General features: G+C 52.2%; 16 non-coding genes across 16 annotated transcripts; all 16 read left to right on the forward strand.

Moving 5' to 3' along the window:
* Positions 1-1,088: 1,088 nt before the first annotated feature.
* On the forward strand, positions 1,089-1,207 carry LOC126113321 (5S ribosomal RNA). The gene has a single exon (XR_007524838.1). It is a non-coding gene; the product is annotated as a 5S ribosomal RNA (ribosomal RNA).
* A 1,198-nt stretch (positions 1,208-2,405) lies between these two features.
* LOC126113333 (5S ribosomal RNA) lies at positions 2,406-2,524 on the forward strand. Its single transcript, XR_007524849.1, has one exon. It is a non-coding gene; the product is annotated as a 5S ribosomal RNA (ribosomal RNA).
* Positions 2,525-3,723: 1,199 nt separating this feature from the next.
* LOC126113345 (5S ribosomal RNA) lies at positions 3,724-3,842 on the forward strand. Its single transcript, XR_007524860.1, has one exon. It is a non-coding gene; the product is annotated as a 5S ribosomal RNA (ribosomal RNA).
* A 1,197-nt stretch (positions 3,843-5,039) lies between these two features.
* LOC126113349 (5S ribosomal RNA) lies at positions 5,040-5,158 on the forward strand. Its single transcript, XR_007524862.1, has one exon. It is a non-coding gene; the product is annotated as a 5S ribosomal RNA (ribosomal RNA).
* A 1,189-nt stretch (positions 5,159-6,347) lies between these two features.
* On the forward strand, positions 6,348-6,466 carry LOC126113350 (5S ribosomal RNA). Its single transcript, XR_007524863.1, has one exon. It is a non-coding gene; the product is annotated as a 5S ribosomal RNA (ribosomal RNA).
* Positions 6,467-7,654: 1,188 nt separating this feature from the next.
* Positions 7,655-7,773, forward strand: LOC126113322 (5S ribosomal RNA). The gene has a single exon (XR_007524839.1). It is a non-coding gene; the product is annotated as a 5S ribosomal RNA (ribosomal RNA).
* A 1,199-nt stretch (positions 7,774-8,972) lies between these two features.
* Positions 8,973-9,091, forward strand: LOC126113323 (5S ribosomal RNA). Its single transcript, XR_007524840.1, has one exon. It is a non-coding gene; the product is annotated as a 5S ribosomal RNA (ribosomal RNA).
* A 1,198-nt stretch (positions 9,092-10,289) lies between these two features.
* Positions 10,290-10,408, forward strand: LOC126113325 (5S ribosomal RNA). The gene has a single exon (XR_007524841.1). It is a non-coding gene; the product is annotated as a 5S ribosomal RNA (ribosomal RNA).
* A 1,199-nt stretch (positions 10,409-11,607) lies between these two features.
* LOC126113326 (5S ribosomal RNA) lies at positions 11,608-11,726 on the forward strand. Its single transcript, XR_007524842.1, has one exon. It is a non-coding gene; the product is annotated as a 5S ribosomal RNA (ribosomal RNA).
* A 1,198-nt stretch (positions 11,727-12,924) lies between these two features.
* LOC126113327 (5S ribosomal RNA) lies at positions 12,925-13,043 on the forward strand. The gene has a single exon (XR_007524843.1). It is a non-coding gene; the product is annotated as a 5S ribosomal RNA (ribosomal RNA).
* A 1,198-nt stretch (positions 13,044-14,241) lies between these two features.
* On the forward strand, positions 14,242-14,360 carry LOC126113328 (5S ribosomal RNA). Its single transcript, XR_007524844.1, has one exon. It is a non-coding gene; the product is annotated as a 5S ribosomal RNA (ribosomal RNA).
* Positions 14,361-15,558: 1,198 nt separating this feature from the next.
* LOC126113329 (5S ribosomal RNA) lies at positions 15,559-15,677 on the forward strand. Its single transcript, XR_007524845.1, has one exon. It is a non-coding gene; the product is annotated as a 5S ribosomal RNA (ribosomal RNA).
* A 1,198-nt stretch (positions 15,678-16,875) lies between these two features.
* On the forward strand, positions 16,876-16,994 carry LOC126113330 (5S ribosomal RNA). Its single transcript, XR_007524846.1, has one exon. It is a non-coding gene; the product is annotated as a 5S ribosomal RNA (ribosomal RNA).
* Positions 16,995-18,182: 1,188 nt separating this feature from the next.
* LOC126113331 (5S ribosomal RNA) lies at positions 18,183-18,301 on the forward strand. Its single transcript, XR_007524847.1, has one exon. It is a non-coding gene; the product is annotated as a 5S ribosomal RNA (ribosomal RNA).
* A 1,200-nt stretch (positions 18,302-19,501) lies between these two features.
* LOC126113332 (5S ribosomal RNA) lies at positions 19,502-19,620 on the forward strand. The gene has a single exon (XR_007524848.1). It is a non-coding gene; the product is annotated as a 5S ribosomal RNA (ribosomal RNA).
* A 1,198-nt stretch (positions 19,621-20,818) lies between these two features.
* LOC126113334 (5S ribosomal RNA) lies at positions 20,819-20,937 on the forward strand. The gene has a single exon (XR_007524850.1). It is a non-coding gene; the product is annotated as a 5S ribosomal RNA (ribosomal RNA).
* Positions 20,938-21,551: the final 614 nt, after the last annotated feature.

Raw genomic sequence — 21,551 nt, forward strand, 5'->3', positions numbered from 1 at the left:
ACTACTGTATCAAACGTAAGATACGAAATTACAGTAATGAACTCAGTTTCAGCAAGAATGCGCGGAAGAAGAGTGCTAGAACGCCTCAGAAATAACAACACACTACGAATCGACAGATGAGTTTTGAAATACGTCAGGGCCTACTGTTTTGTAGCAGTGCTAAATTCCACAAAGTAAATTAAAAAAAAAAAAAAATCTTCCGTTCTCGTCGATCACAGAAGTGAAGCAACAACGTTAGTACTCAGATGGTGAGCGCCTGGGAGCTCTGGCTGTCTTCATTTTTCGCTTTTTAGTCGCTACTCCTGCCAGCCCTCTTTCCATACCACCTTTCTGTCCGTGACAAAGAGACTTCCTTAGGCATTTTAAACGGCCGTAAGGTACGAAACTGCAGTAATTAACTCAGGTTTGAAGGAGAATGTGGCAACCAAGTTTGCCAGGAAGCCTTTTAAAACGACAAAACAGTACGAATCGGGCGGTATGCTCCGAAATGCGGTAGCGCCTGCCTATCGTTCTGCTGCGGCGTGCAGCTCCAAATTCGATTTGTAATCATAAATTTATTCTTTTGTCGTCTCGCCCGCCTCCCGCAGACGTTTCTCGCGCTTGTGCTGTCATATGGACCGCGACCCGAGCGGCAGTCGAGCAAAGTCGGACAAGTCGAGACGAAGGGGGGACATGGCGCCAATGCACCGCGCAAATTACGCAAATGTCTGAAGCGCGGCGTGTGTCAGCCAGGTTTGAAAGCCTCCGTCGCTCCAGCAGGACACTGCAACACCCCGCGCAGTCCCCCCGCCCGCCCGGCCGGCCGCGCACAAGCCCCGCGCCGGATAACAGGAACAAGATGCGACGCCAGTGAGTGTCGGAGGCCACACGCACCAAACGAATGACAGGCGGTGCACCGAGCAGCTGTGTTGTGCGTCTCACCCACGTTCGGCAGTCGCCTCTGAGACGCCGAGGGCGAGCGCGCACTCCGCGCCACCTTCGAGGTGGAAGGACGTGCTTTGCGTCAAATGTGCCACGGAAAGCGGCGATTGCGTGTGTTGCGAGAAGAGGCGAACGCTTCTTGTGTGGTGCGGCTACAGTATAAGGACGCCAACGGCCATACCATGTTGAATACACCGGTTCTCGTCCGATCACCGAAGTTAAGCAACATCGGGCCCGGTTAGTACTTGGATGGGTGACCGCCTGGGAACACCGGGTGCTGTTGGCTCTATCTCATTTTTTTCATTTTACGTCGCTGCAACCTGCCAGCCCTCTTTTCATACTAACTTTCAGGTGTTGACAAAGATGCTTCCATAAGCATTTTAAACTACTGTATCAAACGTAAGATACGAAATTACAGTAATGAACTCAGTTTCAGCAAGAATGCGCGGAAGAAGAGTGCTAGAACGCCTCAGAAATAACAACACACTACGAATCGACAGATGAGTTTTGAAATACGTCAGGGCCTACTGTTTTGTAGCAGTGCTAAATTCACAAAGTAAATTAAAAAAAAAAAAAAAATCTTCCGTTAATCTTCCGTTCTCGTCCGATCACAGAAGTGAAGCAACAACGTTAGTACTCAGATGGGTGAGCGCCTGGGAGCTCTGGCTGTCTTCATTTTTCGCTTTTTAGTCGCTACTCCTGCCAGCCCTCTTTCCATACCACCTTTCTGTCGTGACAAAGAGACTTCCTTAGGCATTTTAAACGGCCGTAAGGTACGAAACTGCAGTAATTAACTCAGTTTGAAGGAGAATGTGGCAACCAAGTTTGCCAGGAAGCCTTTGAAAACGACAAAACAGTACGAATCGGGCGGTATGCTCCGAAATGCGGTAGCGCCTGCCTATCGTTCTGCTGCGGCGTGCAGCTCCAAATTCGATTTGTAATCATAAATTTATTCTTTTGTCGTCTCGCCGCCTCCCGCAGACGTTTCTCGCGCTTGTGCTGTCATATGGACCGCGACCCGAGCGGCAGTCGAGCAAAGTCGGGACAAGTCGAGACGGAAGGGGGGGACATGGCGCCAATGCACCGCGCAAATTACGCAAATGTCTGGAAGCGCGGCGTGTGTCAGCCAGGTTTGAAAGCCTCCGTCGCTCCAGCAGGACACTGCAACACCCCGCGCAGTCCCCCCGCCGCCCGGCCGGCCGCGCACAAGCCCCGCGCCGGATAACAGGAACAAGATGCGACGCCAGTGAGTGTCGGAGGCCACACGCACCAAACGAATGACAGGCGGTGCACCGAGCAGCTGTGTTGTGCGTCTCACCCACGTTCGGCAGTCGCCTCTGAGACGCCGAGGCGAGCGCGCACTCCGCGCCACCTTCGAGGTGGAAGGACGTGCTTTGCGTCAAATGTGCCACGGAAAGCGGCGATTGCGTGTGTTGCGAGAAGAGGCGAACGCTTCTTGTGTGGTGCGGCTACAGTATAAGGACGCCAACGGCCATACCATGTTGAATACACCGGTTCTCGTCCGATCACCGAAGTTAAGCAACATCGGGCCCGGTTAGTACTTGGATGGGTGACCGCCTGGGAACACCGGGTGCTGTTGGCTCTATCTCATTTTTTCATTTTTACGTCGCTGCACCTGCCAGCCCTCTTTTCATACTAACTTTCAGGTGTTGACAAAGATGCTTCCATAAGCATTTTAAACTACTGTATCAAACGTAAGATACGAAATTACAGTAATGAACTCAGTTTCAGCAAGAATGCGCGGAAGAAGAGTGCTAGAACGCCTCAGAAATAACAACACACTACGAATCGACAGATGAGTTTTGAAATACGTCAGGGCCTACTGTTTTGTAGCAGTGCTAAATTCCACAAAGTAAATTAAAAAAAAAAAAAAAAAATCTTCCGTTCTCGTCCGATCACAGAAGTGAAGCAACAACGTTAGTACTCAGATGGGTGAGCGCCTGGGAGCTCTGGCTGTCTTCATTTTTCGCTTTTTAGTCGCTACTCCTGCCAGCCCTCTTTCCATACCACCTTTCTGTCGTGACAAAGAGACTTCCTTAGGCATTTTAAACGGCCGTAAGGTACGAAACTGCAGTAATTAACTCAGTTTGAAGGAGAATGTGGCAACCAAGTTTGCCAGGAAGCCTTTGAAAACGACAAAACAGTACGAATCGGGCGGTATGCTCCGAAATGCGGTAGCGCCTGCCTATCGTTCTGCTGCGGCGTGCAGCTCCAAATTCGATTTGTAATCATAAATTTATTCTTTTGTCGTCTCGCCGCCTCCCGCAGACGTTTCTCGCGCTTGTGCTGTCATATGGACCGCGACCCGAGCGGCAGCGAGCGGCAGTCGAGCAAAGTCGGGACAAGTCGAGACGGAAGGGGGGGACATGGCGCCAATGCACCGCGCAAATTACGCAAATGTCTGGAAGCGCGGCGTGTGTCAGCCAGGTTTGAAAGCCTCCGTCGCTCCAGCAGGACACTGCAACACCCCGCGCAGTCCCCCCGCCGCCCGGCCGGCCGCGCACAAGCCCCGCGCCGGATAACAGGAACAAGATGCGACGCCAGTGAGTGTCGGAGGCCACACGCACCAAACGAATGACAGGCGGTGCACCGAGCAGCTGTGTTGTGCGTCTCACCCACGTTCGGCAGTCGCCTCTGAGACGCCGAGGCGAGCGCGCACTCCGCGCCACCTTCGAGGTGGAAGGACGTGCTTTGCGTCAAATGTGCCACGGAAAGCGGCGATTGCGTGTGTTGCGAGAAGAGGCGAACGCTTCTTGTGTGGTGCGGCTACAGTATAAGGACGCCAACGGCCATACCATGTTGAATACACCGGTTCTCGTCCGATCACCGAAGTTAAGCAACATCGGGCCCGGTTAGTACTTGGATGGGTGACCGCCTGGGAACACCGGGTGCTGTTGGCTCTATCTCATTTTTTCATTTTTACGTCGCTGCACCTGCCAGCCCTCTTTTCATACTAACTTTCAGGTGTTGACAAAGATGCTTCCATAAGCATTTTAAACTACTGTATCAAACGTAAGATACGAAATTACAGTAATGAACTCAGTTTCAGCAAGAATGCGCGGAAGAAGAGTGCTAGAACGCCTCAGAAATAACAACACACTACGAATCGACAGATGAGTTTTGAAATACGTCAGGGCCTACTGTTTTGTAGCAGTGCTAAATTCCACAAAGTAAATTAAAAAAAAAAAAAAAAATCTTCCGTTCTCGTCCGATCACAGAAGTGAAGCAACAACGTTAGTACTCAGATGGGTGAGCGCCTGGGAGCTCTGGCTGTCTTCATTTTTCGCTTTTTAGTCGCTACTCCTGCCAGCCCTCTTTCCATACCACCTTTCTGTCGTGACAAAGAGACTTCCTTAGGCATTTTAAACGGCCGTAAGGTACGAAACTGCAGTAATTAACTCAGTTTGAAGGAGAATGTGGCAACCAAGTTTGCCAGGAAGCCTTTGAAAACGACAAAACAGTACGAATCGGGCGGTATGCTCCGAAATGCGGTAGCGCCTGCCTATCGTTCTGCTGCGGCGTGCAGCTCCAAATTCGATTTGTAATCATAAATTTATTCTTTTGTCGTCTCGCCGCCTCCCGCAGACGTTTCTCGCGCTTGTGCTGTCATATGGACCGCGACCGAGCGGCAGCGAGCGGCAGTCGAGCAAAGTCGGGACAAGTCGAGACGGAAGGGGGGGACATGGCGCCAATGCACCGCGCAAATTACGCAAATGTCTGGAAGCGCGGCGTGTGTCAGCCAGGTTTGAAAGCCTCCGTCGCTCCAGCAGGACACTGCAACACCCCGCGCAGTCCCCCCGCCGCCCGGCCGGCCGCGCACAAGCCCCGCGCCGGATAACAGGAACAAGATGCGACGCCAGTGAGTGTCGGAGGCCACACGCACCAAACGAATGACAGGCGGTGCACCGAGCAGCTGTGTTGTGCGTCTCACCCACGTTCGGCAGTCGCCTCTGAGACGCCGAGGCGAGCGCGCACTCCGCGCCACCTTCGAGGTGGAAGGACGTGCTTTGCGTCAAATGTGCCACGGAAAGCGGCGATTGCGTGTGTTGCGAGAAGAGGCGAACGCTTCTTGTGTGGTGCGGCTACAGTATAAGGACGCCAACGGCCATACCATGTTGAATACACCGGTTCTCGTCCGATCACCGAAGTTAAGCAACATCGGGCCCGGTTAGTACTTGGATGGGTGACCGCCTGGGAACACCGGGTGCTGTTGGCTCTATCTCATTTTTTCATTTTTACGTCGCTGCACCTGCCAGCCCTCTTTTCATACTAACTTTCAGGTGTTGACAAAGATGCTTCCATAAGCATTTTAAACTACTGTATCAAACGTAAGATACGAAATTACAGTAATGAACTCAGTTTCAGCAAGAATGCGCGGAAGAAGAGTGCTAGAACGCCTCAGAAATAACAACACACTACGAATCGACAGATGAGTTTTGAAATACGTCAGGGCCTACTGTTTTGTAGCAGTGCTAAATTCCACAAAGTAAATTAAAAAAAAAAAAAAAAATCTTCCGTTCTCGTCCGATCACAGAAGTGAAGCAACAACGTTAGTACTCAGATGGGTGAGCGCCTGGGAGCTCTGGCTGTCTTCATTTTTCGCTTTTTAGTCGCTACTCCTGCCAGCCCTCTTTCCATACCACCTTTCTGTCGTGACAAAGAGACTTCCTTAGGCATTTTAAACGGCCGTAAGGTACGAAACTGCAGTAATTAACTCAGTTTGAAGGAGAATGTGGCAACCAAGTTTGCCAGGAAGCCTTTGAAAACGACAAAACAGTACGAATCGGGCGGTATGCTCCGAAATGCGGTAGCGCCTGCCTATCGTTCTGCTGCGGCGTGCAGCTCCAAATTCGATTTGTAATCATAAATTTATTCTTTTGTCGTCTCGCCGCCTCCCGCAGACGTTTCTCGCGCTTGTGCTGTCATATGGACCGCGACCCGAGCGGCAGTCGAGCAAAGTCGGGACAAGTCGAGACGGAAGGGGGGGACATGGCGCCAATGCACCGCGCAAATTACGCAAATGTCTGGAAGCGCGGCGTGTGTCAGCCAGGTTTGAAAGCCTCCGTCGCTCCAGCAGGACACTGCAACACCCCGCGCAGTCCCCCCGCCGCCCGGCCGGCCGCGCACAAGCCCCGCGCCGGATAACAGGAACAAGATGCGACGCCAGTGAGTGTCGGAGGCCACACGCACCAAACGAATGACAGGCGGTGCACCGAGCAGCTGTGTTGTGCGTCTCACCCACGTTCGGCAGTCGCCTCTGAGACGCCGAGGCGAGCGCGCACGTCCGCGCCACCTTCGAGGTGGAAGGACGTGCTTTGCGTCAAATGTGCCACGGAAAGCGGCGATTGCGTGTGTTGCGAGAAGAGGCGAACGCTTCTTGTGTGGTGCGGCTACAGTATAAGGACGCCAACGGCCATACCATGTTGAATACACCGGTTCTCGTCCGATCACCGAAGTTAAGCAACATCGGGCCCGGTTAGTACTTGGATGGGTGACCGCCTGGGAACACCGGGTGCTGTTGGCTCTATCTCATTTTTTCATTTTTACGTCGCTGCACCTGCCAGCCCTCTTTTCATACTAACTTTCAGGTGTTGACAAAGATGCTTCCATAAGCATTTTAAACTACTGTATCAAACGTAAGATACGAAATTACAGTAATGAACTCAGTTTCAGCAAGAATGCGCGGAAGAAGAGTGCTAGAACGCCTCAGAAATAACAACACACTACGAATCGACAGATGAGTTTTGAAATACGTCAGGGCCTACTGTTTTGTAGCAGTGCTAAATTCCACAAAGTAAATTAAAAAAAAAAAAAAAAATCTTCCGTTCTCGTCCGATCACAGAAGTGAAGCAACAACGTTAGTACTCAGATGGGTGAGCGCCTGGGAGCTCTGGCTGTCTTCATTTTTCGCTTTTTAGTCGCTACTCCTGCCAGCCCTCTTTCCATACCACCTTTCTGTCGTGACAAAGAGACTTCCTTAGGCATTTTAAACGGCCGTAAGGTACGAAACTGCAGTAATTAACTCAGTTTGAAGGAGAATGTGGCAACCAAGTTTGCCAGGAAGCCTTTGAAAACGACAAAACAGTACGAATCGGGCGGTATGCTCCGAAATGCGGTAGCGCCTGCCTATCGTTCTGCTGCGGCGTGCAGCTCCAAATTCGATTTGTAATCATAAATTTATTCTTTTGTCGTCTCGCCGCCTCCCGCAGACGTTTCTCGCGCTTGTGCTGTCATATGGACCGCGACCCGAGCGGCAGTCGAGCAAAGTCGGGACAAGTCGAGACGGAAGGGGGGGACATGGCGCCAATGCACCGCGCAAATTACGCAAATGTCTGGAAGCGCGGCGTGTGTCAGCCAGGTTTGAAAGCCTCCGTCGCTCCAGCAGGACACTGCAACACCCCGCGCAGTCCCCCCGCCGCCCGGCCGGCCGCGCACAAGCCCCGCGCCGGATAACAGGAACAAGATGCGACGCCAGTGAGTGTCGGAGGCCACACGCACCAAACGAATGACAGGCGGTGCACCGAGCAGCTGTGTTGTGCGTCTCACCCACGTTCGGCAGTCGCCTCTGAGACGCCGAGGCGAGCGCGCACTCCGCGCCACCTTCGAGGTGGAAGGACGTGCTTTGCGTCAAATGTGCCACGGAAAGCGGCGATTGCGTGTGTTGCGAGAAGAGGCGAACGCTTCTTGTGTGGTGCGGCTACAGTATAAGGACGCCAACGGCCATACCATGTTGAATACACCGGTTCTCGTCCGATCACCGAAGTTAAGCAACATCGGGCCCGGTTAGTACTTGGATGGGTGACCGCCTGGGAACACCGGGTGCTGTTGGCTCTATCTCATTTTTTCATTTTTACGTCGCTGCACCTGCCAGCCCTCTTTTCATACTAACTTTCAGGTGTTGACAAAGATGCTTCCATAAGCATTTTAAACTACTGTATCAAACGTAAGATACGAAATTACAGTAATGAACTCAGTTTCAGCAAGAATGCGCGGAAGAAGAGTGCTAGAACGCCTCAGAAATAACAACACACTACGAATCGACAGATGAGTTTTGAAATACGTCAGGGCCTACTGTTTTGTAGCAGTGCTAAATTCCACAAAGTAAATTAAAAAAAAAAAAAAAAAATCTTCCGTTCTCGTCCGATCACAGAAGTGAAGCAACAACGTTAGTACTCAGATGGGTGAGCGCCTGGGAGCTCTGGCTGTCTTCATTTTTCGCTTTTTAGTCGCTACTCCTGCCAGCCCTCTTTCCATACCACCTTTCTGTCGTGACAAAGAGACTTCCTTAGGCATTTTAAACGGCCGTAAGGTACGAAACTGCAGTAATTAACTCAGTTTGAAGGAGAATGTGGCAACCAAGTTTGCCAGGAAGCCTTTGAAAACGACAAAACAGTACGAATCGGGCGGTATGCTCCGAAATGCGGTAGCGCCTGCCTATCGTTCTGCTGCGGCGTGCAGCTCCAAATTCGATTTGTAATCATAAATTTATTCTTTTGTCGTCTCGCCGCCTCCCGCAGACGTTTCTCGCGCTTGTGCTGTCATATGGACCGCGACCCGAGCGGCAGCGAGCGGCAGTCGAGCAAAGTCGGGACAAGTCGAGACGGAAGGGGGGGACATGGCGCCAATGCACCGCGCAAATTACGCAAATGTCTGGAAGCGCGGCGTGTGTCAGCCAGGTTTGAAAGCCTCCGTCGCTCCAGCAGGACACTGCAACACCCCGCGCAGTCCCCCCGCCGCCCGGCCGGCCGCGCACAAGCCCCGCGCCGGATAACAGGAACAAGATGCGACGCCAGTGAGTGTCGGAGGCCACACGCACCAAACGAATGACAGGCGGTGCACCGAGCAGCTGTGTTGTGCGTCTCACCCACGTTCGGCAGTCGCCTCTGAGACGCCGAGGCGAGCGCGCACTCCGCGCCACCTTCGAGGTGGAAGGACGTGCTTTGCGTCAAATGTGCCACGGAAAGCGGCGATTGCGTGTGTTGCGAGAAGAGGCGAACGCTTCTTGTGTGGTGCGGCTACAGTATAAGGACGCCAACGGCCATACCATGTTGAATACACCGGTTCTCGTCCGATCACCGAAGTTAAGCAACATCGGGCCCGGTTAGTACTTGGATGGGTGACCGCCTGGGAACACCGGGTGCTGTTGGCTCTATCTCATTTTTTCATTTTTACGTCGCTGCACCTGCCAGCCCTCTTTTCATACTAACTTTCAGGTGTTGACAAAGATGCTTCCATAAGCATTTTAAACTACTGTATCAAACGTAAGATACGAAATTACAGTAATGAACTCAGTTTCAGCAAGAATGCGCGGAAGAAGAGTGCTAGAACGCCTCAGAAATAACAACACACTACGAATCGACAGATGAGTTTTGAAATACGTCAGGGCCTACTGTTTTGTAGCAGTGCTAAATTCCACAAAGTAAATTAAAAAAAAAAAAAAAAATCTTCCGTTCTCGTCCGATCACAGAAGTGAAGCAACAACGTTAGTACTCAGATGGGTGAGCGCCTGGGAGCTCTGGCTGTCTTCATTTTTCGCTTTTTAGTCGCTACTCCTGCCAGCCCTCTTTCCATACCACCTTTCTGTCGTGACAAAGAGACTTCCTTAGGCATTTTAAACGGCCGTAAGGTACGAAACTGCAGTAATTAACTCAGTTTGAAGGAGAATGTGGCAACCAAGTTTGCCAGGAAGCCTTTGAAAACGACAAAACAGTACGAATCGGGCGGTATGCTCCGAAATGCGGTAGCGCCTGCCTATCGTTCTGCTGCGGCGTGCAGCTCCAAATTCGATTTGTAATCATAAATTTATTCTTTTGTCGTCTCGCCGCCTCCCGCAGACGTTTCTCGCGCTTGTGCTGTCATATGGACCGCGACCCGAGCGGCAGCGAGCGGCAGTCGAGCAAAGTCGGGACAAGTCGAGACGGAAGGGGGGGACATGGCGCCAATGCACCGCGCAAATTACGCAAATGTCTGGAAGCGCGGCGTGTGTCAGCCAGGTTTGAAAGCCTCCGTCGCTCCAGCAGGACACTGCAACACCCCGCGCAGTCCCCCCGCCGCCCGGCCGGCCGCGCACAAGCCCCGCGCCGGATAACAGGAACAAGATGCGACGCCAGTGAGTGTCGGAGGCCACACGCACCAAACGAATGACAGGCGGTGCACCGAGCAGCTGTGTTGTGCGTCTCACCCACGTTCGGCAGTCGCCTCTGAGACGCCGAGGCGAGCGCGCACTCCGCGCCACCTTCGAGGTGGAAGGACGTGCTTTGCGTCAAATGTGCCACGGAAAGCGGCGATTGCGTGTGTTGCGAGAAGAGGCGAACGCTTCTTGTGTGGTGCGGCTACAGTATAAGGACGCCAACGGCCATACCATGTTGAATACACCGGTTCTCGTCCGATCACCGAAGTTAAGCAACATCGGGCCCGGTTAGTACTTGGATGGGTGACCGCCTGGGAACACCGGGTGCTGTTGGCTCTATCTCATTTTTTCATTTTTACGTCGCTGCACCTGCCAGCCCTCTTTTCATACTAACTTTCAGGTGTTGACAAAGATGCTTCCATAAGCATTTTAAACTACTGTATCAAACGTAAGATACGAAATTACAGTAATGAACTCAGTTTCAGCAAGAATGCGCGGAAGAAGAGTGCTAGAACGCCTCAGAAATAACAACACACTACGAATCGACAGATGAGTTTTGAAATACGTCAGGGCCTACTGTTTTGTAGCAGTGCTAAATTCCACAAAGTAAATTAAAAAAAAAAAAAAAAATCTTCCGTTCTCGTCCGATCACAGAAGTGAAGCAACAACGTTAGTACTCAGATGGGTGAGCGCCTGGGAGCTCTGGCTGTCTTCATTTTTCGCTTTTTAGTCGCTACTCCTGCCAGCCCTCTTTCCATACCACCTTTCTGTCGTGACAAAGAGACTTCCTTAGGCATTTTAAACGGCCGTAAGGTACGAAACTGCAGTAATTAACTCAGTTTGAAGGAGAATGTGGCAACCAAGTTTGCCAGGAAGCCTTTGAAAACGACAAAACAGTACGAATCGGGCGGTATGCTCCGAAATGCGGTAGCGCCTGCCTATCGTTCTGCTGCGGCGTGCAGCTCCAAATTCGATTTGTAATCATAAATTTATTCTTTTGTCGTCTCGCCGCCTCCCGCAGACGTTTCTCGCGCTTGTGCTGTCATATGGACCGCGACCCGAGCGGCAGCGAGCGGCAGTCGAGCAAAGTCGGGACAAGTCGAGACGGAAGGGGGGGACATGGCGCCAATGCACCGCGCAAATTACGCAAATGTCTGGAAGCGCGGCGTGTGTCAGCCAGGTTTGAAAGCCTCCGTCGCTCCAGCAGGACACTGCAACACCCCGCGCAGTCCCCCCGCCGCCCGGCCGGCCGCGCAACAAGCCCCGCGCCGGATAACAGGAACAAGATGCGACGCCAGTGAGTGTCGGAGGCCACACGCACCAAACGAATGACAGGCGGTGCACCGAGCAGCTGTGTTGTGCGTCTCACCCACGTTCGGCAGTCGCCTCTGAGACGCCGAGGCGAGCGCGCACTCCGCGCCACCTTCGAGGTGGAAGGACGTGCTTTGCGTCAAATGTGCCACGGAAAGCGGCGATTGCGTGTGTTGCGAGAAGAGGCGAACGCTTCTTGTGTGGTGCGGCTACAGTATAAGGACGCCAACGGCCATACCATGTTGAATACACCGGTTCTCGTCCGATCACCGAAGTTAAGCAACATCGGGCCCGGTTAGTACTTGGATGGGTGACCGCCTGGGAACACCGGGTGCTGTTGGCTCTATCTCATTTTTTCATTTTTACGTCGCTGCACCTGCCAGCCCTCTTTTCATACTAACTTTCAGGTGTTGACAAAGATGCTTCCATAAGCATTTTAAACTACTGTATCAAACGTAAGATACGAAATTACAGTAATGAACTCAGTTTCAGCAAGAATGCGCGGAAGAAGAGTGCTAGAACGCCTCAGAAATAACAACACACTACGAATCGACAGATGAGTTTTGAAATACGTCAGGGCCTACTGTTTTGTAGCAGTGCTAAATTCCACAAAGTAAATTAAAAAAAAAAAAAAAAATCTTCCGTTCTCGTCCGATCACAGAAGTGAAGCAACAACGTTAGTACTCAGATGGGTGAGCGCCTGGGAGCTCTGGCTGTCTTCATTTTTCGCTTTTTAGTCGCTACTCCTGCCAGCCCTCTTTCCATACCACCTTTCTGTCGTGACAAAGAGACTTCCTTAGGCATTTTAAACGGCCGTAAGGTACGAAACTGCAGTAATTAACTCAGTTTGAAGGAGAATGTGGCAACCAAGTTTGCCAGGAAGCCTTTGAAAACGACAAAACAGTACGAATCGGGCGGTATGCTCCGAAATGCGGTAGCGCCTGCCTATCGTTCTGCTGCGGCGTGCAGCTCCAAATTCGATTTGTAATCATAAATTTATTCTTTTGTCGTCTCGCCGCCTCCCGCAGACGTTTCTCGCGCTTGTGCTGTCATATGGACCGCGACCCGAGCGGCAGTCGAGCAAAGTCGGGACAAGTCGAGACGGAAGGGGGGGACATGGCGCCAATGCACCGCGCAAATTACGCAAATGTCTGGAAGCGCGGCGTGTGTCAGCCAGGTTTGAAAGCCTCCGTCGCTCCAGCAGGACACTGCAACACCCCGCGCAGTCCCCCCGAGTCCCCCCGCCGCCCGGCCGGCCGCGCACAAGCCCCGCGCCGGATAACAGGAACAAGATGCGACGCCAGTGAGTGTCGGAGGCCACACGCACCAAACGAATGACAGGCGGTGCACCGAGCAGCTGTGTTGTGCGTCTCACCCACGTTCGGCAGTCGCCTCTGAGACGCCGAGGCGAGCGCGCACTCCGCGCCACCTTCGAGGTGGAAGGACGTGCTTTGCGTCAAATGTGCCACGGAAAGCGGCGATTGCGTGTGTTGCGAGAAGAGGCGAACGCTTCTTGTGTGGTGCGGCTACAGTATAAGGACGCCAACGGCCATACCATGTTGAATACACCGGTTCTCGTCCGATCACCGAAGTTAAGCAACATCGGGCCCGGTTAGTACTTGGATGGGTGACCGCCTGGGAACACCGGGTGCTGTTGGCTCTATCTCATTTTTTCATTTTTACGTCGCTGCACCTGCCAGCCCTCTTTTCATACTAACTTTCAGGTGTTGACAAAGATGCTTCCATAAGCATTTTAAACTACTGTATCAAACGTAAGATACGAAATTACAGTAATGAACTCAGTTTCAGCAAGAATGCGCGGAAGAAGAGTGCTAGAACGCCTCAGAAATAACAACACACTACGAATCGACAGATGAGTTTTGAAATACGTCAGGGCCTACTGTTTTGTAGCAGTGCTAAATTCCACAAAGTAAATTAAAAAAAAAAAAAAAAATCTTCCGTTCTCGTCCGATCACAGAAGTGAAGCAACAACGTTAGTACTCAGATGGGTGAGCGCCTGGGAGCTCTGGCTGTCTTCATTTTTCGCTTTTTAGTCGCTACTCCTGCCAGCCCTCTTTCCATACCACCTTTCTGTCGTGACAAAGAGACTTCCTTAGGCATTTTAAACGGCCGTAAGGTACGAAACTGCAGTAATTAACTCAGTTTGAAGGAGAATGTGGCAACCAAGTTTGCCAGGAAGCCTTTGAAAACGACAAAACAGTACGAATCGGGCGGTATGCTCCGAAATGCGGTAGCGCCTGCCTATCGTTCTGCTGCGGCGTGCAGCTCCAAATTCGATTTGTAATCATAAATTTATTCTTTTGTCGTCTCGCCGCCTCCCGCAGACGTTTCTCGCGCTTGTGCTGTCATATGGACCGCGACCCGAGCGGCAGCGAGCGGCAGTCGAGCAAAGTCGGGACAAGTCGAGACGGAAGGGGGGGACATGGCGCCAATGCACCGCGCAAATTACGCAAATGTCTGGAAGCGCGGCGTGTGTCAGCCAGGTTTGAAAGCCTCCGTCGCTCCAGCAGGACACTGCAACACCCCGCGCAGTCCCCCCGCCGCCCGGCCGGCCGCGCACAAGCCCCGCGCCGGATAACAGGAACAAGATGCGACGCCAGTGAGTGTCGGAGGCCACACGCACCAAACGAATGACAGGCGGTGCACCGAGCAGCTGTGTTGTGCGTCTCACCCACGTTCGGCAGTCGCCTCTGAGACGCCGAGGCGAGCGCGCACTCCGCGCCACCTTCGAGGTGGAAGGACGTGCTTTGCGTCAAATGTGCCACGGAAAGCGGCGATTGCGTGTGTTGCGAGAAGAGGCGAACGCTTCTTGTGTGGTGCGGCTACAGTATAAGGACGCCAACGGCCATACCATGTTGAATACACCGGTTCTCGTCCGATCACCGAAGTTAAGCAACATCGGGCCCGGTTAGTACTTGGATGGGTGACCGCCTGGGAACACCGGGTGCTGTTGGCTCTATCTCATTTTTTCATTTTTACGTCGCTGCACCTGCCAGCCCTCTTTTCATACTAACTTTCAGGTGTTGACAAAGATGCTTCCATAAGCATTTTAAACTACTGTATCAAACGTAAGATACGAAATTACAGTAATGAACTCAGTTTCAGCAAGAATGCGCGGAAGAAGAGTGCTAGAACGCCTCAGAAATAACAACACACTACGAATCGACAGATGAGTTTTGAAATACGTCAGGGCCTACTGTTTTGTAGCAGTGCTAAATTCCACAAAGTAAATTAAAAAAAAAAAAAAAAATCTTCCGTTCTCGTCCGATCACAGAAGTGAAGCAACAACGTTAGTACTCAGATGGGTGAGCGCCTGGGAGCTCTGGCTGTCTTCATTTTTCGCTTTTTAGTCGCTACTCCTGCCAGCCCTCTTTCCATACCACCTTTCTGTCGTGACAAAGAGACTTCCTTAGGCATTTTAAACGGCCGTAAGGTACGAAACTGCAGTAATTAACTCAGTTTGAAGGAGAATGTGGCAACCAAGTTTGCCAGGAAGCCTTTGAAAACGACAAAACAGTACGAATCGGGCGGTATGCTCCGAAATGCGGTAGCGCCTGCCTATCGTTCTGCTGCGGCGTGCAGCTCCAAATTCGATTTGTAATCATAAATTTATTCTTTTGTCGTCTCGCCGCCTCCCGCAGACGTTTCTCGCGCTTGTGCTGTCATATGGACCGCGACCCGAGCGGCAGCGAGCGGCAGTCGAGCAAAGTCGGGACAAGTCGAGACGGAAGGGGGGGACATGGCGCCAATGCACCGCGCAAATTACGCAAATGTCTGGAAGCGCGGCGTGTGTCAGCCAGGTTTGAAAGCCTCCGTCGCTCCAGCAGGACACTGCAACACCCCGCGCAGTCCCCCCGCCGCCCGGCCGGCCGCGCACAAGCCCCGCGCCGGATAACAGGAACAAGATGCGACGCCAGTGAGTGTCGGAGGCCACACGCACCAAACGAATGACAGGCGGTGCACCGAGCAGCTGTGTTGTGCGTCTCACCCACGTTCGGCAGTCGCCTCTGAGACGCCGAGGCGAGCGCGCACTCCGCGCCACCTTCGAGGTGGAAGGACGTGCTTTGCGTCAAATGTGCCACGGAAAGCGGCGATTGCGTGTGTTGCGAGAAGAGGCGAACGCTTCTTGTGTGGTGCGGCTACAGTATAAGGACGCCAACGGCCATACCATGTTGAATACACCGGTTCTCGTCCGATCACCGAAGTTAAGCAACATCGGGCCCGGTTAGTACTTGGATGGGTGACCGCCTGGGAACACCGGGTGCTGTTGGCTCTATCTCATTTTTTCATTTTTACGTCGCTGCACCTGCCAGCCCTCTTTTCATACTAACTTTCAGGTGTTGACAAAGATGCTTCCATAAGCATTTTAAACTACTGTATCAAACGTAAGATACGAAATTACAGTAATGAACTCAGTTTCAGCAAGAATGCGCGGAAGAAGAGTGCTAGAACGCCTCAGAAATAACAACACACTACGAATCGACAGATGAGTTTTGAAATACGTCAGGGCCTACTGTTTTGTAGCAGTGCTAAATTCCACAAAGTAAATTAAAAAAAAAAAAAAAAATCTTCCGTTCTCGTCCGATCACAGAAGTGAAGCAACAACGTTAGTACTCAGATGGGTGAGCGCCTGGGAGCTCTGGCTGTCTTCATTTTTCGCTTTTTAGTCGCTACTCCTGCCAGCCCTCTTTCCATACCACCTTTCTGTCGTGACAAAGAGACTTCCTTAGGCATTTTAAACGGCCGTAAGGTACGAAACTGCAGTAATTAACTCAGTTTGAAGGAGAATGTGGCAACCAAGTTTGCCAGGAAGCCTTTGAAAACGACAAAACAGTACGAATCGGGCGGTATGCTCCGAAATGCGGTAGCGCCTGCCTATCGTTCTGCTGCGGCGTGCAGCTCCAAATTCGATTTGTAATCATAAATTTATTCTTTTGTCGTCTCGCCGCCTCCCGCAGACGTTTCTCGCGCTTGTGCTGTCATATGGACCGCGACCCGAGCGGCAGCGAGCGGCAGTCGAGCAAAGTCGGGACAAGTCGAGACGGAAGGGGGGGACATGGCGCCAATGCACCGCGCAAATTACGCAAATGTCTGGAAGCGCGGCGTGTGTCAGCCAGGTTTGAAAGCCTCCGTCGCTCCAGCAGGACACTGCAACACCCCGCGCAGTCCCCCCGCCGCCCGGCCGGCCGCGCACAAGCCCCGCGCCGGATAACAGGAACAAGATGCGACGCCAGTGAGTGTCGGAGGCCACACGCACCAAACGAATGACAGGCGGTGCACCGAGCAGCTGTGTTGTGCGTCTCACCCACGTTCGGCAGTCGCCTCTGAGACGCCGAGGCGAGCGCGCACTCCGCGCCACCTTCGAGGTGGAAGGACGTGCTTTGCGTCAAATGTGCCACGGAAAGCGGCGATTGCGTGTGTTGCGAGAAGAGGCGAACGCTTCTTGTGTGGTGCGGCTACAGTATAAGGACGCCAACGGCCATACCATGTTGAATACACCGGTTCTCGTCCGATCACCGAAGTTAAGCAACATCGGGCCCGGTTAGTACTTGGATGGGTGACCGCCTGGGAACACCGGGTGCTGTTGGCTCTATCTCATTTTTTCATTTTTACGTCGCTGCACCTGCCAGCCCTCTTTTCATACTAACTTTCAGGTGTTGACAAAGATGCTTCCATAAGCATTTTAAACTACTGTATCAAACGTAAGATACGAAATTACAGTAATGAACTCAGTTTCAGCAAGAATGCGCGGAAGAAGAGTGCTAGAACGCCTCAGAAATAACAACACACTACGAATCGACAGATGAGTTTTGAAATACGTCAGGGCCTACTGTTTTGTAGCAGTGCTAAATTCCACAAAGTAAATTAAAAAAAAAAAAAAAAATCTTCCGTTCTCGTCCGATCACAGAAGTGAAGCAACAACGTTAGTACTCAGATGGGTGAGCGCCTGGGAGCTCTGGCTGTCTTCATTTTTCGCTTTTTAGTCGCTACTCCTGCCAGCCCTCTTTCCATACCACCTTTCTGTCGTGACAAAGAGACTTCCTTAGGCATTTTAAACGGCCGTAAGGTACGAAACTGCAGTAATTAACTCAGTTTGAAGGAGAATGTGGCAACCAAGTTTGCCAGGAAGCCTTTGAAAACGACAAAACAGTACGAATCGGGCGGTATGCTCCGAAATGCGGTAGCGCCTGCCTATCGTTCTGCTGCGGCGTGCAGCTCCAAATTCGATTTGTAATCATAAATTTATTCTTTTGTCGTCTCGCCGCCTCCCGCAGACGTTTCTCGCGCTTGTGCTGTCATATGGACCGCGACCCGAGCGGCAGTCGAGCAAAGTCGGGACAAGTCGAGACGGAAGGGGGGGACATGGCGCCAATGCACCGCGCAAATTACGCAAATGTCTGGAAGCGCGGCGTGTGTCAGCCAGGTTTGAAAGCCTCCGTCGCTCCAGCAGGACACTGCAACACCCCGCGCAGTCCCCCCGCCGCCCGGCCGGCCGCGCACAAGCCCCGCGCCGGATAACAGGAACAAGATGCGACGCCAGTGAGTGTCGGAGGCCACACGCACCAAACGAATGACAGGCGGTGCACCGAGCAGCTGTGTTGTGCGTCTCACCCACGTTCGGCAGTCGCCTCTGAGACGCCGAGGCGAGCGCGCACTCCGCGCCACCTTCGAGGTGGAAGGACGTGCTTTGCGTCAAATGTGCCACGGAAAGCGGCGATTGCGTGTGTTGCGAGAAGAGGCGAACGCTTCTTGTGTGGTGCGGCTACAGTATAAGGACGCCAACGGCCATACCATGTTGAATACACCGGTTCTCGTCCGATCACCGAAGTTAAGCAACATCGGGCCCGGTTAGTACTTGGATGGGTGACCGCCTGGGAACACCGGGTGCTGTTGGCTCTATCTCATTTTTTCATTTTTACGTCGCTGCACCTGCCAGCCCTCTTTTCATACTAACTTTCAGGTGTTGACAAAGATGCTTCCATAAGCATTTTAAACTACTGTATCAAACGTAAGATACGAAATTACAGTAATGAACTCAGTTTCAGCAAGAATGCGCGGAAGAAGAGTGCTAGAACGCCTCAGAAATAACAACACACTACGAATCGACAGATGAGTTTTGAAATACGTCAGGGCCTACTGTTTTGTAGCAGTGCTAAATTCCACAAAGTAAATTAAAAAAAAAAAAAAAAATCTTCCGTTCTCGTCCGATCACAGAAGTGAAGCAACAACGTTAGTACTCAGATGGGTGAGCGCCTGGGAGCTCTGGCTGTCTTCATTTTTCGCTTTTTAGTCGCTACTCCTGCCAGCCCTCTTTCCATACCACCTTTCTGTCGTGACAAAGAGACTTCCTTAGGCATTTTAAACGGCCGTAAGGTACGAAACTGCAGTAATTAACTCAGTTTGAAGGAGAATGTGGCAACCAAGTTTGCCAGGAAGCCTTTGAAAACGACAAAACAGTACGAATCGGGCGGTATGCTCCGAAATGCGGTAGCGCCTGCCTATCGTTCTGCTGCGGCGTGCAGCTCCAAATTCGATTTGTAATCATAAATTTATTCTTTTGTCGTCTCGCCGCCTCCCGCAGACGTTTCTCTCGCGCTTGTGCTGTCATATGGACCGCGACCCGAGCGGCAGCGAGCGGCAGTCGAGCAAAGTCGGGACAAGTCGAGACGGAAGGGGGGGACATGGCGCCAATGCACCGCGCAAATTACGCAAATGTCTGGAAGCGCGGCGTGTGTCAGCCAGGTTTGAAAGCCTCCGTCGCTCCAGCAGGACACTGCAACACCCCGCGCAGTCCCCCCGCCGCCCGGCCGGCCGCGCACAAGCCCCGCGCCGGATAACAGGAACAAGATGCGACGCCAGTGAGTGTCGGAGGCCACACGCACCAAACGAATGACAGGCGGTGCACCGAGCAGCTGTGTTGTGCGTCTCACCCACGTTCGGCAGTCGCCTCTGAGACGCCGAGGCGAGCGCGCACTCCGCGCCACCTTCGAGGTGGAAGGACGTGCTTTGCGTCAAATGTGCCACGGAAAGCGGCGATTGCGTGTGTTGCGAGAAGAGGCGAACGCTTCTTGTGTGGTGCGGCTACAGTATAAGGACGCCAACGGCCATACCATGTTGAATACACCGGTTCTCGTCCGATCACCGAAGTTAAGCAACATCGGGCCCGGTTAGTACTTGGATGGGTGACCGCCTGGGAACACCGGGTGCTGTTGGCTCTATCTCATTTTTTCATTTTTACGTCGCTGCACCTGCCAGCCCTCTTTTCATACTAACTTTCAGGTGTTGACAAAGATGCTTCCATAAGCATTTTAAACTACTGTATCAAACGTAAGATACGAAATTACAGTAATGAACTCAGTTTCAGCAAGAATGCGCGGAAGAAGAGTGCTAGAACGCCTCAGAAATAACAACACACTACGAATCGACAGATGAGTTTTGAAATACGTCAGGGCCTACTGTTTTGTAGCAGTGCTAAATTCCACAAAGTAAATTAAAAAAAAAAAAAAAAATCTTCCGTTCTCGTCCGATCACAGAAGTGAAGCAACAACGTTAGTACTCAGATGGGTGAGCGCCTGGGAGCTCTGGCTGTCTTCATTTTTCGCTTTTTAGTCGCTACTCCTGCCAGCCCTCTTTCCATACCACCTTTCTGTCGTGACAAAGAGACTTCCTTAGGCATTTTAAACGGCCGTAAGGTACGAAACTGCAGTAATTAACTCAGTTTGAAGGAGAATGTGGCAACCAAGTTTGCCAGGAAGCCTTTGAAAACGACAAAACAGTACGAATCGGGCGGTATGCTCCGAAATGCGGTAGCGCCTGCCTATCGTTCTGCTGCGGCGTGCAGCTCCAAATTCGATTTGTAATCATAAATTTATTCTTTTGTCGTCTCGCCGCCTCCCGCAGACGTTTCTCGCGCTTGTGCTGTCATATGGACCGCGACCCGAGCGGCAGCGAGCGGCAGTCGAGCAAAGTCGGGACAAGTCGAGACGGAAGGGGGGGACATGGCGCCAATGCACCGCGCAAATTACGCAAATGTCTGGAAGCGCGGCGTGTGTCAGCCAGGTTTGAAAGCCTCCGTCGCTCCAGCAGGACACTGCAACACCCCGCGCAGTCCCCCCGCCGCCCGGCCGGCCGCGCACAAGCCCCGCGCCGGATAACAGGAACAAGATGCGACGCCAGTGAGTGTCGGAGGCCACACGCACCAAACGAATGACAGGCGGTGCACCGAGCAGCTGTGTTGTGCGTCTCACCCACGTTCGGCAGTCGCCTCTGAGACGCCGAGGCGAGCGCGCACTCCGCGCCACCTTCGAGGTGGAAGGACGTGCTTTGCGTCAAATGTGCCACGGAAAGCGGCGATTGCGTGTGTTGCGAGAAGAGGCGAACGCTTCTTGTGTGGTGCGGCTACAGTATAAGGACGCCAACGGCCATACCATGTTGAATACACCGGTTCTCGTCCGATCACCGAAGTTAAGCAACATCGGGCCCGGTTAGTACTTGGATGGGTGACCGCCTGGGAACACCGGGTGCTGTTGGCTCTATCTCATTTTTTCATTTTTACGTCGCTGCACCTGCCAGCCCTCTTTTCATACTAACTTTCAGGTGTTGACAAAGATGCTTCCATAAGCATTTTAAACTACTGTATCAAACGTAAGATACGAAATTACAGTAATGAACTCAGTTTCAGCAAGAATGCGCGGAAGAAGAGTGCTAGAACGCCTCAGAAATAACAACACACTACGAATCGACAGATGAGTTTTGAAATACGTCAGGGCCTACTGTTTTGTAGCAGTGCTAAATTCCACAAAGTAAATTAAAAAAAAAAAAAAAAATCTTCCGTTCTCGTCCGATCACAGAAGTGAAGCAACAACGTTAGTACTCAGATGGGTGAGCGCCTGGGAGCTCTGGCTGTCTTCATTTTTCGCTTTTTAGTCGCTACTCCTGCCAGCCCTCTTTCCATACCACCTTTCTGTCGTGACAAAGAGACTTCCTTAGGCATTTTAAACGGCCGTAAGGTACGAAACTGCAGTAATTAACTCAGTTTGAAGGAGAATGTGGCAACCAAGTTTGCCAGGAAGCCTTTGAAAACGACAAAACAGTACGAATCGGGCGGTATGCTCCGAAATGCGGTAGCGCCTGCCTATCGTTCTGC

Source organism: Schistocerca cancellata, unplaced genomic scaffold, assembly GCF_023864275.1.
Source record: "Schistocerca cancellata isolate TAMUIC-IGC-003103 unplaced genomic scaffold, iqSchCanc2.1 HiC_scaffold_251, whole genome shotgun sequence".
Taxonomy (NCBI): Eukaryota; Metazoa; Arthropoda; class Insecta; order Orthoptera; family Acrididae; genus Schistocerca; species Schistocerca cancellata.